Source organism: Citrus sinensis, chromosome 5 (genome assembly GCF_022201045.2).
Source record: "Citrus sinensis cultivar Valencia sweet orange chromosome 5, DVS_A1.0, whole genome shotgun sequence".
NCBI classification, from domain to species: Eukaryota; Viridiplantae; Streptophyta; class Magnoliopsida; order Sapindales; family Rutaceae; genus Citrus; species Citrus sinensis.
Window position 1 is genome coordinate 23,671,026 of NC_068560.1, and position 16,548 is coordinate 23,687,573.

General features: G+C 33.3%; 2 long non-coding RNA genes and 1 pseudogene across 3 annotated transcripts in view; 2 read left to right on the forward strand and 1 right to left on the reverse strand.

The window, feature by feature from the left end:
• Nucleotides 1–1,005: 1,005 nt before the first annotated feature.
• LOC102626466 (zeta-carotene desaturase, chloroplastic/chromoplastic-like) lies at nucleotides 1,006–15,172 on the reverse strand (annotated as a pseudogene).
• The window catches only part of LOC127902670 (uncharacterized), a 122,976-nt gene continuing 107,864 nt past the window's right edge, over nucleotides 1,437–16,548 (forward strand). The window contains exon 1 of one of the 2 annotated variants that reach the window (XR_008055098.1): nucleotides 1,437–1,586. This is a non-coding gene — a long non-coding RNA (uncharacterized LOC127902670). Of the gene's footprint in view, nucleotides 1,587–10,858; nucleotides 10,917–16,548 lie in introns of those variants that run through there. The other variant, XR_008055099.1, reaches the window with a different exon arrangement.
• On the forward strand, nucleotides 3,461–3,843 carry LOC127902671 (uncharacterized). Its single transcript, XR_008055100.1, has 2 exons — nucleotides 3,461–3,686; nucleotides 3,719–3,843. It is a non-coding gene; the product is annotated as an uncharacterized LOC127902671 (long non-coding RNA).

Here is a 16,548-nt window from a genome sequence, read left to right on the forward strand (position 1 = left end):
AAGTTGGAATCACTTAGCAATAACTAGATAAAGTCTAATAGAATATTGAGATTAAAAAATAAACTTGAAATATCAACCTGAAAACTGAAAATTTAATGAAAGAACTAGAAATATAGAACTAATAACTGATGGAAAAATGAGTTAAAATAACTTACTAAGAATTTGATAAATTCCAACGGAAAGTAGGGATCTAGAAATTGAACTTGAAATATCCAAACAAAATTTTGGAATTCAATAAAAAGAGTAGGAATATAGAATTAAAAAGTGGTAGGAACAAGAGTTGAAGAAATTAACCCAAAAGTTGAAATAATTTACCAAGAATTTAATAAATTCAAATGAGAAGTAAGGATCTAAAAACTAAACTTGATATATTTACCCAAAATATTGAAATTCAATAAAAATAGTAGGAATATAGAACAAAAAAGTGGTAGAAAAATAAATCGGAATAATTTACCAAAAACTAGATAAAGTTTAATACATTACAAAGATATAAAAATAACTTAAAATATACACCTAAAAAGTTAGAAGTTAATGAAAAGAGTGGATGTATGGAACCAAAAACTAGTGGGAAAACGAGTTGCAATAACGTACCAAAATTTAGATAAATAACTACGAAAAATAGGAATTTGAAAAGTAAACTTGAAATATGTATTATAAATATTGGAATGTGACAAAATAAGTAAGAATGTAATCATTTTGTGACATGTTTATATTTTTTAATATTTTTTGTACTATTTTTAAATTTAAAATTATTACAATCATTTTCCTCATTTAATTACAATTTTATTTTTTTTTTCCAAATTTTTTCATAATTTTTTCACATTAAAAATAAATAAAAATATAATTTTCATTATATTATCCGGTTAAAAACCGGTTGTACCGGTTGCATGCATGCGCTGTATGAGATACAGCGCTGCATGGTAGGTTGACTCCCATAAGAGAAATAGTCATACATAGTTGGTTAGGCCTCCTGTCCATTACATAGTTGGTTAGGCCTCCTGTCCATTAACTTAATAATGAATTTTATGAAAATTGATTATCTCATTGGAATTACATAGATATTGGAAAACATTACTCCAGCCCCACCATCCCAACCATTTACTTAGTTCATCAGTAAAAGCTGGATTTTCCATTTGTTCTTGAGATTCAAATTAAGGCAACAAGTTGCTCATTCTATATTATCTATGTAATCATGTAAAAGTGAAGGGCGTTTAGATGTGGAAAAACCTTACTCCTGCCGCAACACATCAAACAGATTGTGATCAGACAAGACTTAGTTCATCATCAGTAGTAGTTGGAGCTTCCATTTGTTCTAGAGATTTAAAGGCAGCAAGCTGCTTCCTCAGTGCTACTAATTCTTCCCCGGCATTGCATATGTAGCCTGAGGCTTGTCTACCAGACAAAGTTGCTCCTTCCATACTATCTATGTAATTTAGTGAGAGTGAAACCATTTAGAAGATGTATCTCTTTCTTTCCAATATTTAGAATGAAACAATTATATACAGTTACCTGTTTTGTATATGAGCCGGCGAGGAAGAAGTTCTTCACCGGTGTCTTTTGATCGCGTCTGAAGGGGTCTTTACCAGGTCCCTCGCCGCACAAAGATTGCCCGATTTTGACGAAAGATGACCAAATAACTTCTAAACCTTGGGATGATGGAAATAGAGCTAAAACCTAAAAAGGGAACAGTGAATGGATAGTATGGACTCATGTATATTATCCAGAAAGTTGCATGACCTTTTGTGGTACTCAGGTCACTAAAAAATTTGAGATAAACATCTAGGATAAGAAAAGCAAAAAAGCATAACCTAATACATATTATATGAATTGAAGTTGTCACTGAACGCTACCAACCTGCTTTGCCACTCTCCTTATGATTTCATCATTTGGTAAGGGCATATAAGGATCTCCAGGCGTCAAAACGAATCTGAAATATAATCTGGCTATAGTAAGCAACACGGAATACAAAGACACTTAGCAAAAGGAAGTCAATCAGATTCCATGCACAAAAAATAACTAATAATGACGAGGATAAGAAATTTTTCTTACTGGAGCAATGAACCTTGCCCTTCTCTGTAGTAGTCTTCTGGTGAAGTGAGTGCTAGATCTGCAAAGCAAGATAAATCTGCATCTGGAGTATATTAAAGGTTATCTAACCCCACAGCTTGCCTCAATTGTCTACATGTTCAAAACAAGGATCTGTTAAAAAATGGAAATTTCTTCAATGCATTAGTAAAGGGAAGTGAAGTGAAAGCTGATTTCTTAGGCCTTCACAGAGCATCATGTGTTTGAATTCCGGTAACCTCACAAAAGATTAGAGCATCACCTTGACCGTTCTAGGTCTTGCAACTCAGTAACCCAACCATTGTATCTAAGCTGCACTGTGACAACAGGAACTCCAACTAGCTCATAAATATTGTTGAAAAATTTCATTTCCCTCCACGATGATGGAAGCAATCTTTTAATTCCAGGGACATCACATGCGGCCATTAAATAAGAAGTTGAATAAAGAAAAATCGTTCAACTAAATGATTGAGGAGTTAAAAAAAAAAATGTAGAAGTAGAAATAAATAACGAAGATTTAACCATGAACCAGCAACATATGCATCAGCTTGCACAACCTTCTTGTCAGTGGCCTGAAATAGAATGAGAAATTGAAAGACAGTAAGCATTAAAGAATAAACTCAAAGAAGCTGCTTCTAACAGATGATATAAACAATAAATTTACAAATATCAGATCATTGCATTAGCTCTATGCCTCCATCAGAGGGAATATTAATAGATGCATAAAAAAATAATTAGAGCCACATGTGAAACAATTTACCTTAGACGTAGCAAGTGCTTTGACAAATTTTTTCCTGTTAGCAGATTTATCATAAAGTATCTCTCTGCATCCCCACCTAAGATGGAACCTGTTCTCACAAGAACAGATCCCAAGGTTGGGAAAATCAGTTCATCATAGGAGAAAACAAAGAAGATTAACAAATCACTACAATGGTGTGAACCCGTAAATACAAACGTATCTGCCCCCTTTATCTGTGATATATTTTCTTATGGGCCCACTCAAATAAACATCCGGAGAACCCTTGAGCATCAGCAATAGGGAAGCCTCGGTCTTAGTCGCAAACAGTGCAAATATAGTAAGCATACAACGAGCACTGATGTTATCACAATCAATAAACCCAAGGGCATACGCAACAGGATCCCACATTCTTTGGAACCCTTGGACAAAAACCAATCAGAGAAGCTTATCTGTAAGAAGAAATGAAGTTTTAGGTAAAATAACAATCTGTAGGAACAGGGATTGAAATTCAACAAACAAGAAAATATGATGTCATTCTTACACTATCCAAATCTCATATGTCCTTCAAGGCTCCATCAGGATCAACAAGTGCCTTTACAACAGCACTCAGAGCAAGAGCAAGAGCATTTCTTGCTTTATCATAAGTCTGCACTTGAGCAATTTACGAGGCAAAGTACTTAAAAGAGAATCCAAAAGAGGCAAGAAGCTTCAACATGAAAAAAGGAGTACTGCCTCATCATACTGCTTTGCAATCACAGTGCAAAAGATAACATCAACAAAATCAAAATCTAGCATAAATCCATATGCACTACCTTACGCTGATTTGTAGACAAACGACCCATTTGGGGCAGCTGCGCGGTTGCAGCGCAGCTGCCCCAAACGGGTCCAAAAATGCGTGAATCCCATGTAACGTAGCTCCAATCAGAAACCCGAAATCAAGTTCTGGAGTTGAAAATCAAAATCATGAACCAAATCAGAGTTATTATTGAATTAGACAATCCATAAACCAATAGAAGGTAAAAAAAAAAGGAATAAAAATTCTTCTAAATTCTTTCACCATCAACAAAATCAGTAAAACACATACTAATTCAAAATGACATAAAGTTTGTGAATTGAAATAATGCCAATTCCTAAGAAAAATTATGACTGCTGATATTTTTTCCGAAATGCTGATAAAAGCTTCTGCTATTTACTTTGAAAAAATAGAGGCTAGAAGCCAATTTACTTGAAATTTTGAGTTTAGGCAAGAGGATGAATGGCAAAAGTGAAACATTTTAGGGAAAAATGTACTTCAGAGGCCAATGAAAGCATTCAGAAGATTGAAATCTAAATAAGCAAAACCCCGTGGCCTTGATCCAACAAATCCACTGCTGTTGACATGCTTGCAAGCCCAGCTCCAATAATAGCCACTTTCAGCTTTGGTCCTCTATAATGTTCCGGTTCTGGTAGAAACAAACCCTTGGGAGCTGCCAAGTATACCATCCAATTATCCACAGCGATAATGGAAATATATATGTGTTTAAAGGTACTAAATTCCTAAACATGAAATGTATCCAAAGAGAGACACGAAGCAGAATTGTGCAAGCATTTCAATTCCCAATAAATTTTAAGAATACAAAATACTCGGTCTGTTCCTCAATTCCTTTAATAAAATTTCCACTAGAGGCTACGGAAGCCACTCAATAACACTCCAAAGCCAGATTTTAAAAGTTATCTTTATCTTTAACTCCAATCCATAAACAATTCTGCCACAAATTCAATCCAAAATTGTTCAAGTGCATCGCCACTTCTCCATCAATTCCCTCAAAAATTCATAATTGGCAAACACTACAAACCAAAAAGAGCTTCCAGCAATAAACGCATAAAAATCCACCAAGCAACATAAAACAAAATACCCAGAAACCAGAAAAGCCAAAAGATCAATGCTTGGCAAACAAGCCAATCAAATAAAACAAAAAGAAGAGAAATTTACCATTAACGCTCATATCAGAAACATTAGTGTCCAAAGAAGCCCGTACACGGAATCTTGGATCCTTCACTTGAACCCGAGACCATGTAACGCCAGTAACTGAAGTTGCAGGAAACAGAACTGAAGAACCCATATTGCAAATCCTGAGCTGAAATCAAAGAAATTCAATTGGAACTCAATTCAGCTCAACCGAGCAGAGCTCTCTTTTGCTTCAATAACAAAGTGTTTTTCTTTCATATCAACAAAGATTTGTCAACATCAACAAAATTTAACTAAGAAACTAAAAATAATGCGGTATCTTTGAGTTTAAGAATCTAACAAAGATTTGTCAACATCAGGGAACTGTTTCGGAGAGGTTGGCCAAGTGCATTTTTGTTTTTTTCTTGTTTTGCCCTTTTCATTAATGCACAACATTACTCCACGTGAAGAGCACAAAATGCTGGTGGCTTTGTCACTAACGATAATGGATGGAGTGTCCAAAGCAACCAACTAAATTTTAAAGAGAGGGATTGATAAGTAATATCTTAATGGGGTGATTAATTAATTTATTATCAAGCAATTGTATTTATTTATTTAAAAGATATCCTTATCTTTGTACAAGGTTTGAGGAAAGACGACGATGTTGTGTTGTCACATATTTTTACGTTTCTCCATAATTCACTGCAACATCAACTGGGCCACCACCTCTTGCCTCTCCTGGTTCCCCTCAATTTTCGTATTCAATGTCCACTGTTGATTGTACATTTATTGAAATTATGTGGTTATTGTTTTTTTGCATACATTTAATTCCACACGGTCTATGAATAGAGCAGGTGCATCGTAGTTGTGGCCTTAACTGTTATTGGTAATTCAATAGCTAATTCTAATGTTTCATCAAGCAGTTTAGAGATAACCTCTCTCGCTGAACTCCCCGGAGTAACGCAATCCAGTTTTCCAGTGCAATCATCAGACAGTTGAACAGCTTCTGAATTCCCTTTGCTTTTCTTGTTTTCTTTTCCATGTAAAGGGAGCTCAGGCTTCAATATATCTGGGGATTGAGTACTAATGATAAAGACAACATACGATAGAGGACACAAATTGTTATTAAAGAATGACGCACTTTTCAACTGAGTACAGTAAAGCAAGAATGGGTAATTAGTTTTACCTGCAACGTGAAAATCTAGACTCCCGACGGTAACCGATCTTTGGTGAAGCAAATAAAGAAGAAGGCGAAGTAAAATTCACTGAGTTGAATGAGCGATCATTGCGTATGGACTTGATTTGTTCAATGGGTGAAAGACTGCTGATATAATTAAAGACTGGAGAATCCTGCACGTTGACAAGCATCATTTTTAATATAACATAGAGTCTTAAAAACCTAGTCAGTGGCAAATGATCACGACAAGCAAACTGAAGTACAAACAGCAGAGCTCAACAAATCATTAAGAGAAAATAAGACCATTAACCAAGCAGATAAAAGAAACGCAAAATAACCCATCTCAAATCACCGCATGCACAATTTAAGGGGGTTGTGACATGGGTTTAAGGATGATTTAACAAGTGCCACCAGTGAATTCTCAGAGATTGAATTTTCATACACATGCAAATTTCCAAGTCCAACGAATTGTTGTCTTTCTGAAGAAATTAACGTTGCATAGCATGCTATAAACAAATCATATTATTAGGGCCTTTCTTTGCTGTACACAACATATGTACAGAGGAACAAATCCATGAGCTGAAATCATCATATTCCAAAATATTCTACCCAATCAACACTACAAAACCCTAACGCTAAACAGAATTGGAGCAATTTACGAAAGCTATTTGTCACACAAAGCACTGGTACCTCAGAACCCAATTTTCAAAAAAGCAACAAAAATGAAAAATAACAAGTGCCCAGATGCAAAATCAGGAAAAAAATGCTCAAATCCAAACTACAACCCCATAAGCTGAGATTGACCTCAAACTTGGAAACGGAAGCGACAGTGATCTGTTTCTTGTCTGAAGTGTCCATTTCTCTCGCTCCGCCACAAAGCCTCTTCACTCTGAAGCTGAAACTCACCACGCACTTGCAAAACGAAAGCATTTGATTGATTGAGAGGCGGGAAGGCGGGAAAACGAGAGAAATTTGCTTTTGTTTTTTCTTCGTTTGGTCATACATCTGCAGGCCCCAGGTTGACAAGCGTTATTACTACTACTTGCATTATTTGAAGGACGCGTGTCATGCAACGATGATGGAAAAAGTGGTGCAAAACTCCAATGGTCACGAAATGACGATAAAATAAGAATATATCGTTAATTTTTCACTTAACATTGGAATATCATATAATTTTATGGTCATTTTCTCGCTGTTACGCCACATTCTTTTGATAAAATAATATGGTTAAACTTTTCTATAATCATGATATTAGAACCAATTAACTTTATTTTTATAAAGAGGTTATAGCTTAATAAAGGTTAAATTGTAAAAAATATTATTTTGACTTAATTATCTTTAGTGCAAGTGATATAAAAAGTAAATACATGATAATTAATTAATAAATTATGTCAAATATAATATATGGACAATGATAAAAAAGATAGACATAATTTCAAAAAACTAATATATATGTTTTTGTAGTGCTGGTATTATACAAAGTTATCTTAAAAGTGTAAAGAGTAAAGTATTAGATTGGATTAGATTATATATAGTGCTGACTTATGTTTGGTATGATATTGTATTAGATTATGTTAAATTAAATTTACATGAAATTAAATAGTATTTACATTAATATTTGAATTTAAATATCAACTATTTATAGATATTTAACAATAAATATTATAATTAATTAAAAACAGCACTAATAAGGGGTGTGTGTGTGTGTGTGTATTCATTTAGTTATTGGGTAGTCATAATTATAATAAAGAAATATGAACTATTTAAATTATAGGTTATTTCAAAGAGTAATGAGAGATATCATTTCATTAAATAAAATAAATAAAACTATTCAAATAATAAATTAATTAATAAATTTTAAGTAAATCATGAATAAAAAAGAAATTACTTAATTAAAAACAATAAATAAATAAATAATTTTTAAGTTATAAATAAAATTGTGTAATAAATTATGGAAGATATTATAAATACACAAATATTTTTTTTCTCATTATCTAGTCCCAACTAAACCCACATAAAAATTAGGATTAGCAATCCCATGAATTTAGGATTAAAATTTGAATTTAGTCCATTAATCCAATCCAAGTGAGCATGCCAAACATGGTATTAATATTTTATCCCAATAATAAGTCCAATCCTACAATAAATCCTACCTCCCAAACATAACCTTAAGAATCTATTGACATGTGTCATTAATGAAATTGAATGGCTAAAATTTTGTTTTAATTAATTTTTACCTAAATAGACATCAAAACTCATGTGTGACTCTTGTTAATTTTTTTCTTACAATTTATTTTCCTCTTAATTCTTTATATTTTGACACCGATTTCTAGCAAATTATTAAAAAAAAGAAAAGGAGCACAAATTGGAGAAAAGTGATTGACAACAAGGTTTGCATCTTAATTTCAAAATTTTCATTTCTTTGTTGTTTGTTTTTTTTTTTTTTTTGGTTCTATAATTGTTGTTTTCACTCTCACTTACAATTCAATGAACTAAATTAGTATTGCTACTTATAAACTGCTATTACCGGGCATAAAATTTTATTGCTACAATTTTACTGCTGTTTAGCTATTTTTCTGAGTTTTTAGTTGTTGTTCTATTGTCTCTTTGGGGCTGCAACATTTTTTGTTGTTCTATTATGGCCGGGACGTATGTGAAAGGGAAAGAATCTACCCAAAAAAAAATGACAAAGAGTCACATGTGAGTTTAGATGTATTTTTAAGTAAAATTTAATTAAAACAAAACTTTGGCCCATTAAATAACTTAATATAATCAATTTATTCTTAATAACTTAATATAATCAATTTATTCTTAATAACTTAATATTATTTAATCTATAGAAGCAAGATCCTCGAAGACAAAACTTGTAAATAACTTAATATAATGAATTGATTCTTAATCTACTCCAAATTGAGACTACAATTTTTTACTTAAAAATTGACTAGCTAACTTTACCTTGATGGGCTGACTATCGCCCATACATATTTCTTCAAATTTATTAATATTTTTGTGCATAGCGATTAGGGTTACGTGACAACAAATTCTCCTTTTAGTATATAAAAAGTATACTCACAAGTAGTGTAGTGTTCCCCTCCGAAAGGGCATAGCTCACTGACTTTTAGTCTCTTTCTTCGGTTGACGACTCCAGTTAGACTCTTCAATGAGATTAAAGATTGAATATATCAAAAATATTAGCAATATTTGTGCTTATATTTAACAAAACTAGAGTAATATATTGATTAATCTACATAATTTTAGGCGGGTTCTTAGGTAATGTTACAATTACATAGATTATTTTCACAGTACTTATAAGCCAAATCTTAAGAATTAATTACTTGAATAAAAGGAGTAAAGGATGATCGATAAAAGTAAAACAAAGAAAATAAATTATGCCGTTAAGTTGGGATATTTGGCTGCCTTAATCTCTAGAGATGCTTCTCCAAAACCCGCTGTGTAAACAAAACACATATTTTTAACATAACAATAGCCCAAGCACATAAACAAGAGTGAAAGCCGAGGAATCAATTTCATTACTGTTCACTAGTATTTTCAATTTCATTATTTCATTACTTTTCATTACTTCCCATTTCAAACATATTTATCATATATAGTCTTAGTAGCTTGTAACCCTTTCTGGTAAGGGCAAAATATTTCTTACCCCTTTGATTTCTGAGATTGTCCTCACAATAATGATGCTGGCCCCAATTTCTAAAACTACTATCTCTATGAGTAAATTCCTTATAAATTTTCTTTTAATTGAAAATATTTAAACAATTGAAGATAAATTAATTTATTTTTTTATTCGAATGAAAATTCAATTAAACACTTAAATAAGCTATTCCTTTAACAATTCTTTTCACACCCATCATGTTTCGTAATTTATATTTATATTTATATTTTAAAATTTAATTGAAAATACTTTTTGAGAAACTTTTAAGAATTAAGAATCATGGAGAAAAAAATTATTTAATATGAAGAAAATAGTTTAAAATCTTAAGATTTGTATGTTTTATAAATAAAAACTTGAAAAAATACTCTTTCCGAGAAAAGATTTAATCAGAAAATGATTAATTTTTAATTTATGAATTAATATTTTATAAATTAAACTAGGGGTATTTTAAGGAATATAATTAAAAAAGAGTGTCATAAGGATATTTAGGGGTGTTAGAAGCCATACTCATTTACATAAGCCATGGGAGTTAGGGTATTGGGTTTCTTTTTGTTTTGTATGAATTGGGAAAAATACAGAGACAGACAAAGGGAACAGTCATTACAAAGCTGTGAAGCGTGTGGGAGATACCCATTTGTAGCTTAAACTCCTAGGGTATTGTTTCTGTCTTTCTCTTTCTCACTTTCTCATGCAGCAGATGTACATATCATGAAATAGCCATACATAGTTGGTTAGGCCTCCAGTCCATTAACTTAATAATGAATTTTATGAAAATTGATTATCTCATTGGAATTACATGGATATTGGAAAGCATTACTCCAGCCCCACCATCCCAACAATTTACTAAGTTCATCAGTAAAAGCTGGATTTTCCATTTGTTCTTGAGATTCAAATTAAGGCAGCAGATTGCTCATCCCATACTATCCATGTAATCTTGTAAAAGTGAAGGGCGTTTAGATGTGGAAAAACCTTACTCCTGCCGCAACGCCTCAAACAGATTGTGATCAGACAAGACTTAGGTCATCATTAGTAGTAGTTGGAACTTCCATTTGTTCTTGAGATTCAAAGGCAGCAAGCTGCTTCCTCAGTGCTACTAATTCTTCCCTGGCATTGCATATGTACGCTGAGGCTTGTCTACCAGACAAACTTGCTCCTTCCATGATATCTATGTAATCCTGTGAGAGTGAAACCATTTAGGACACATATCTCTTTTTTTCTATTGATCGTGACATATTTGGAATGAAACAATTATAAACAGTGACCTGTTTTGTATATGAGCCAGCAAGGAACAAGTTCTTCACTGGTGTCTTTTGATCAGGTCTGAAGGGGTCTTTACCAGGTCCCTCATGGTACAAAGACTGCCCGATTTTGACAACAGATGACCAAATAACTTCTAAACCTTGGGACGATGGAAATAGAGCTAAAACCTGATAAAAGGAACCGTGAATGGATAATATGAACAGATGTATATCATCCAGAAAGTTGCATGACCTTTTGCAGGGCTCAAAGTCACTAAAAAATGTGAGACATACATCTAGGATAAGAAAAATGAAAAAGCGTAACCTAATATGTATTATATGAATTGAAGGTGTCACTGAACACTACCAACCTGCTTTGCCACTCTCCTAATGATTTCATCATTTGGTAAGGGCATGTAAGGATCGCCAGGCGTTAAAACGCATCTGAAAGATAATACAGTTATAGTAAGCAACACAGAATACAAAGACACTTGGCAAAAGGAAGTCAATCAGATTCCATGACACAAAATGAAACTAATAATGGCGAAAATAAGAAATTTTTCTTACTGGAGCAGTGAACCTTGCCCTTCTCTGTAGTAGTCTTCTGGTGAAGTGAGTGCCAGATCTGCAAAGCAAGAGAAATCAGCATGTGGAGTATACAAAAGATCATCTAACCCCAGAGCTTGCCTCAATTGCCTACATGTTCAAAACAAGGATCCGTTAAAAAATGGAAATTTGTTCGATGCATTAGCAAAGGGAAGTGAAGTGAAAGCTGATTTCTTAGGCCTTTAAAGAGCTTCTTTTGATTGAATTCCTGTAACCTCACGAAAGATTAGAGCATCACCTTGACCGTTCTAGGTCTTGCAACTCAGTAACCCAACCATTGTATCTAAGCTGCACTGTCACAGCAGGCACTCCAACTAGCTCATAAATATTGTTGAAAAATTTCATTTCCCTCCACGATGATGGAAGTAATCGTTTAATTCCAGGGACATCACATGCTGCCATTAAATAGGAAGTTGAATAAAGGTAAAACATTCACCTAAATGATTCAGGAGAACAAAAAAGCACAAGTAGGAATAAATAAGGAGGATTTAACCACAAACCTGTAACATATGCTTCAGCTTGCACAACCTTCTTGTCAGTGGCCTGAAATAGAACCAGAACTTCTAAGACCATAAGCATTAAATAATAAACACAAAGTAGCTGCTTCTAACAGATGATATAAACAACTGATTTACAAATGTCTGGTCATTGCATTACCTCCATCAGAGGGAATATCAATAGACGAGTAAAAAAATAAATAACTAAACTAGCTTTTGCCGCCTAATTAGAACCATGTGAGAAACAATTACCTTAGACATGGCAAGTCCTTTGACATATGTTTCTCCATTAGCAGATTTATCATAAAGTATCTCTCTGCATCCCCACCTAAGATGGAACCTGTTCTAGCAAAAACAGACCCCAAGGTTAGGAAAATCAGTAGGAGAAAACAAACAAGATTAACAAATCACTGCAATGATGTGAACCTGTAAATAGAAATTTACCTGCCCCCTTTATCTGTGATATGTTTTCGTATGGGCCCACTCAAATAAACGTCTGGAGAACCCTTGAGCATCCGCAATAGGGAAGCCTCAGTCTTAGTTGCAAACAGTGTGAATATAGTGAGCATACACCAAGCACTGATGTTATCACAGTCAATAAACCCAAGGGCATAAGCAACAGGATCCCACATTCTCTGAATACTCGTCCGTGTCCCACCTTTGGACAAAAACCAATCAGAGAAGCTTATCTGTAAGAAGAAATGAAGTTTTAGGTAAGATAACAATTTGTAGGAGCAAGGATTGATATTAAAACAAACTAGAAAATAAGATGTCATTCTTACACTATCCAAATCTCGTATGTCCTTCAAGGCTCCATCAGGATCAACGAGTGCCTTTACAACAGGACTAGAGCAAGAGCAAGAGCATTTCTTGCTTTATCATAAGTCTGCACTTGAGCAATACATGAGGCAAAGTACATCAAAAAAGAATCCAAAAGAGGCAAGAAGCTTCAACATGAAAGAAGAAATACTGTCTTATCATACTGCTAACTAATCAGAGTGCAAAAGATTACATCGACATAATCAAAATGGAACATAAATCCATATGCACCACCTTAAGCTAATTTGTAGACAAAAATGTGCGAATCCCATGTAAGGGAGCTCCGACTGGAAACCGGAAATCAAGTTCTGGAGTTAAAAATCAAAATCACAAACTGTATCAGAGATATTATTGGACTAGACAATCCATAAACCAATTTCAGAGTGTCCAACCACCAAACATAACTATCAGTAGTCTTAAGTGATCAAGAAATAACCATACCACCAATTTCACCACGCTTATTCACAAATGTATGAGTATGATCCTTCATGAGTGAATTTTTGTTCGCATCGACCCGTAGACATCCATGAAAAACTATCAGATTATAAACACAGGGTCAATTTAAAGAGGAGCTATGATTCTGATCCATCATTATATTTGAAGAACATATTCATATTTCCTTACAACGAGTAAACTATAACCAGTTATCATCACTATAGATGGCATGGTCAAGAGGAATTATAGTTCTTGTTTCAAGAATCTCGAATTGGCTAGTCTGCTTTTATAATCATTCAAACACACATATCCACAACTAAGCAAGCTTTACCTATTTCATCAATCGGAACATATTATTGTAGCATCCAAAGAAAATGTGCAGGCCGATTTCAGTATGGTTTCCATGTTTATCGATAAATGAACCCACTTTACACCAATGAAAGACCTTGATTCATCTATATCCACCTGGAAGAAAAAGGGAAAAAAGAAAAAATCTTCTAATTTCTTTCACCATCAACAAAATCAGTGAAACACATACTAATTCAAAATAAAATAAACTTTGTGAATTGAAATAATGCCTGCTCTAAAGAAAATGATAACTGCTATTCATTTTTCTGAACTGCTGATAAAAGCTTCTGCTATTTACTTCGAAAAAATTGAGTAACTTCAAATTTTGAGTTTAGGCAAGAGGATGAATGGTAAAAGTGAGACATTTTAGGGGAAAAGAAAATACTTGAGAGGCCAATGAAACATTCAAAAGATTGAAATCTAAATGAGCAAAACCTCATGGCCTTGATCTAACAATTCCCCTGCTGTTGACATGCCTGCAAGCCCAGCTCCAATAATAGCCACTTTCAGCTTTGGTCCTCTATAATGTTCCGGTTCTGGTGGAAACAAACACTTGGGAGCTGCCAAGTATACCATTCAATTATCCACAGCGATATTGGAAAAACATACATGTTTGAAAGTACTAAACATCAAATGTCTCCCGAAAAAAATACAAAGCACAATTGCATAAGCATTTCATTTCCCAATAAATTTCAATACAAAATACTTGGTCTGTTCTTGAATTCCTTTAAGAAAGTTTCCACTAGAGAGCACGCAAGCCACTCAATAACACTCCAAAGTCAGATTTTAAACGTTATCTTGATCTATAAGTACAATCCATGAACCATTCTGCCACAAATTCAATTAAAAATTATTCAAGTAAAATCCCAAATTCTCCATCAATAGCCTCAAAAATTCATAACTAGCAAACACTACAGAACAAAAAGAGCTCCCAGCAATAAACACATAAAAATCCCACCAAGCAACATAAATCAAAATCCCACCAGAAACCAGAAAACCCAAAAGATCAATACTTGGTAAACAAACAAATCAAATCAAATCAAACAAAAAGAAGAGAAATTTACCATTAACACTCATATCAGAAACGTTAGTGTCCAAAGAAGCCCGTACACAGAATCTTGGAACCTTCACCTGAACCCGAGACCAACAAACACCAGTAACTGAAGTTGCAGGAAACAGAAGTGAAGAACCCATATTGAAATAAAAGAATCCAAATCCAAAGTGCCACATCTAAATATGATGGATCCACTTAAAATACACATATAAAAATCTTCAATATGAGTACGAAAATGTGTGGGGAAAACAATAAAAAGTGGTTTACCATGCGGCAATATGAATTTTAAACTCTCTTTTCTTGTGTCACCCAAGGCATTGGCTGGATGGCCAAACACCTGAGTTCAAGTCTACAATAGAGAATTGAAATTTTCCTTTGTAAATGGTCATAAGTATTTACCACAGATTTTCAAGTTATTCTTGATAGATCCCCTACTATATATGCTATAATATTTCTCTTCTTTTAATTTAAAAGTAAATCATGCATAATAACGGACTTGTAAAGAAATGAAATTTCCGGTAATTAACTGACAAAATAAAAAAAGATGGATTAAGCGAAAGAAGTTAATATAGAGTAAGTCGAGTACTTGAGTAACATTGGACTAATGACTATAGTTAGAGAGAAGTCCAAGGATGTAAGTGATGATGATAGATTCACAATTCTTTTGAAGAAAATATTTTATATAAACTTAATTATATGGTATAAAATGATTGGCCTTAATAAAATTAAAAAATAATAAAAATAATACACGCCTGGGTCATGCAATATTTTCATGAAACAATGTGCACAAAATGCCTGTGATAATGAAACAATGTGCCATCCTTAAACTAATTTATTAGAAACTATAAGTGAAAGTTTTCAGAAAACATGTGATAAGTTTTTCTCGAAATTTGTTTTCTCCTTTGTTTTGATTTACGCGAGAGATAGTTGTAAAGATTGTTTTGATAAGTTTTCAGAAAACATGTGACGAATCGTAGTAAAAAATTTATATATAATAATTGATTGAGATCCATGGTTCACAATTGCAAATTAAATGTTGGTTTTATAATAAAAATCGTTTTGTGCATACCAAATTAGAAAAGATTATAAGTAAATTAAGATTTTCAAAATTTGACTAATATTATATTACATACATCAATATAATATAAATTTGTTATATATATATTTTACTCTGTAACCAATGCTTTTAAAAACTTTGTACTTGTATATTTGAACAACTTTTTTCGCTTTTTAATTGAAATGGCGAAGCTTCGAAACCAAACACAGTCTAATCCTTTACCAGGGTTGTTGCGCCTGTCGAAAAGTGGTGATTACGGAGCCGTCCACGATGGGAACTAGGAGAAGTCGTACGAGTGGCAATCTTGAAGGTTGTGATAGTAAAATTGTTCAGCTGGAACCAGTGAATTTGAAGTGGCTCGGTGGACTTGGGAAAGAAGATGACTTGCTCTCGCTGTAATCACGCAGCCGATGTCCTTCAAATTCGTGTCGAGAGTGTATCCAACCAGTATTGAATGTTGCTAGTGTGTGTGACGGCGGGGAAGCTTAGGGTTTTTTGTTTGCAAATTATTTGTGACTTGGCGTCATGTTACTTTGCTTTTGGGTGACTTTGCAAATTGTTGGTGATTTGGCGTTATGTTACTTTGCTTTTGCTAATGTGTGTGACTTTGCTTTTATTTTGTTTTACAATGTCTACAAGTTATATTTGTATATTTGATTATTTAATTATTTTTCATTTTATATTATTATTGGGTAATGGCTAAGATATGTTATAGTGTTTATGTAACTATGTAATGTCACATTTATAATTTTTTAATTATATATATATATAATTAACAAATTATTATAAATATATATAATATTATTAGAAACTATTAACAACGGCACAAAATGCCTGTGATAATGAAACAATGTGCCATCCTTAAACAACCACTCGGGCAGTAGCCCGAGTGGCCAGGGCTGCTGCCCTCCAACTTG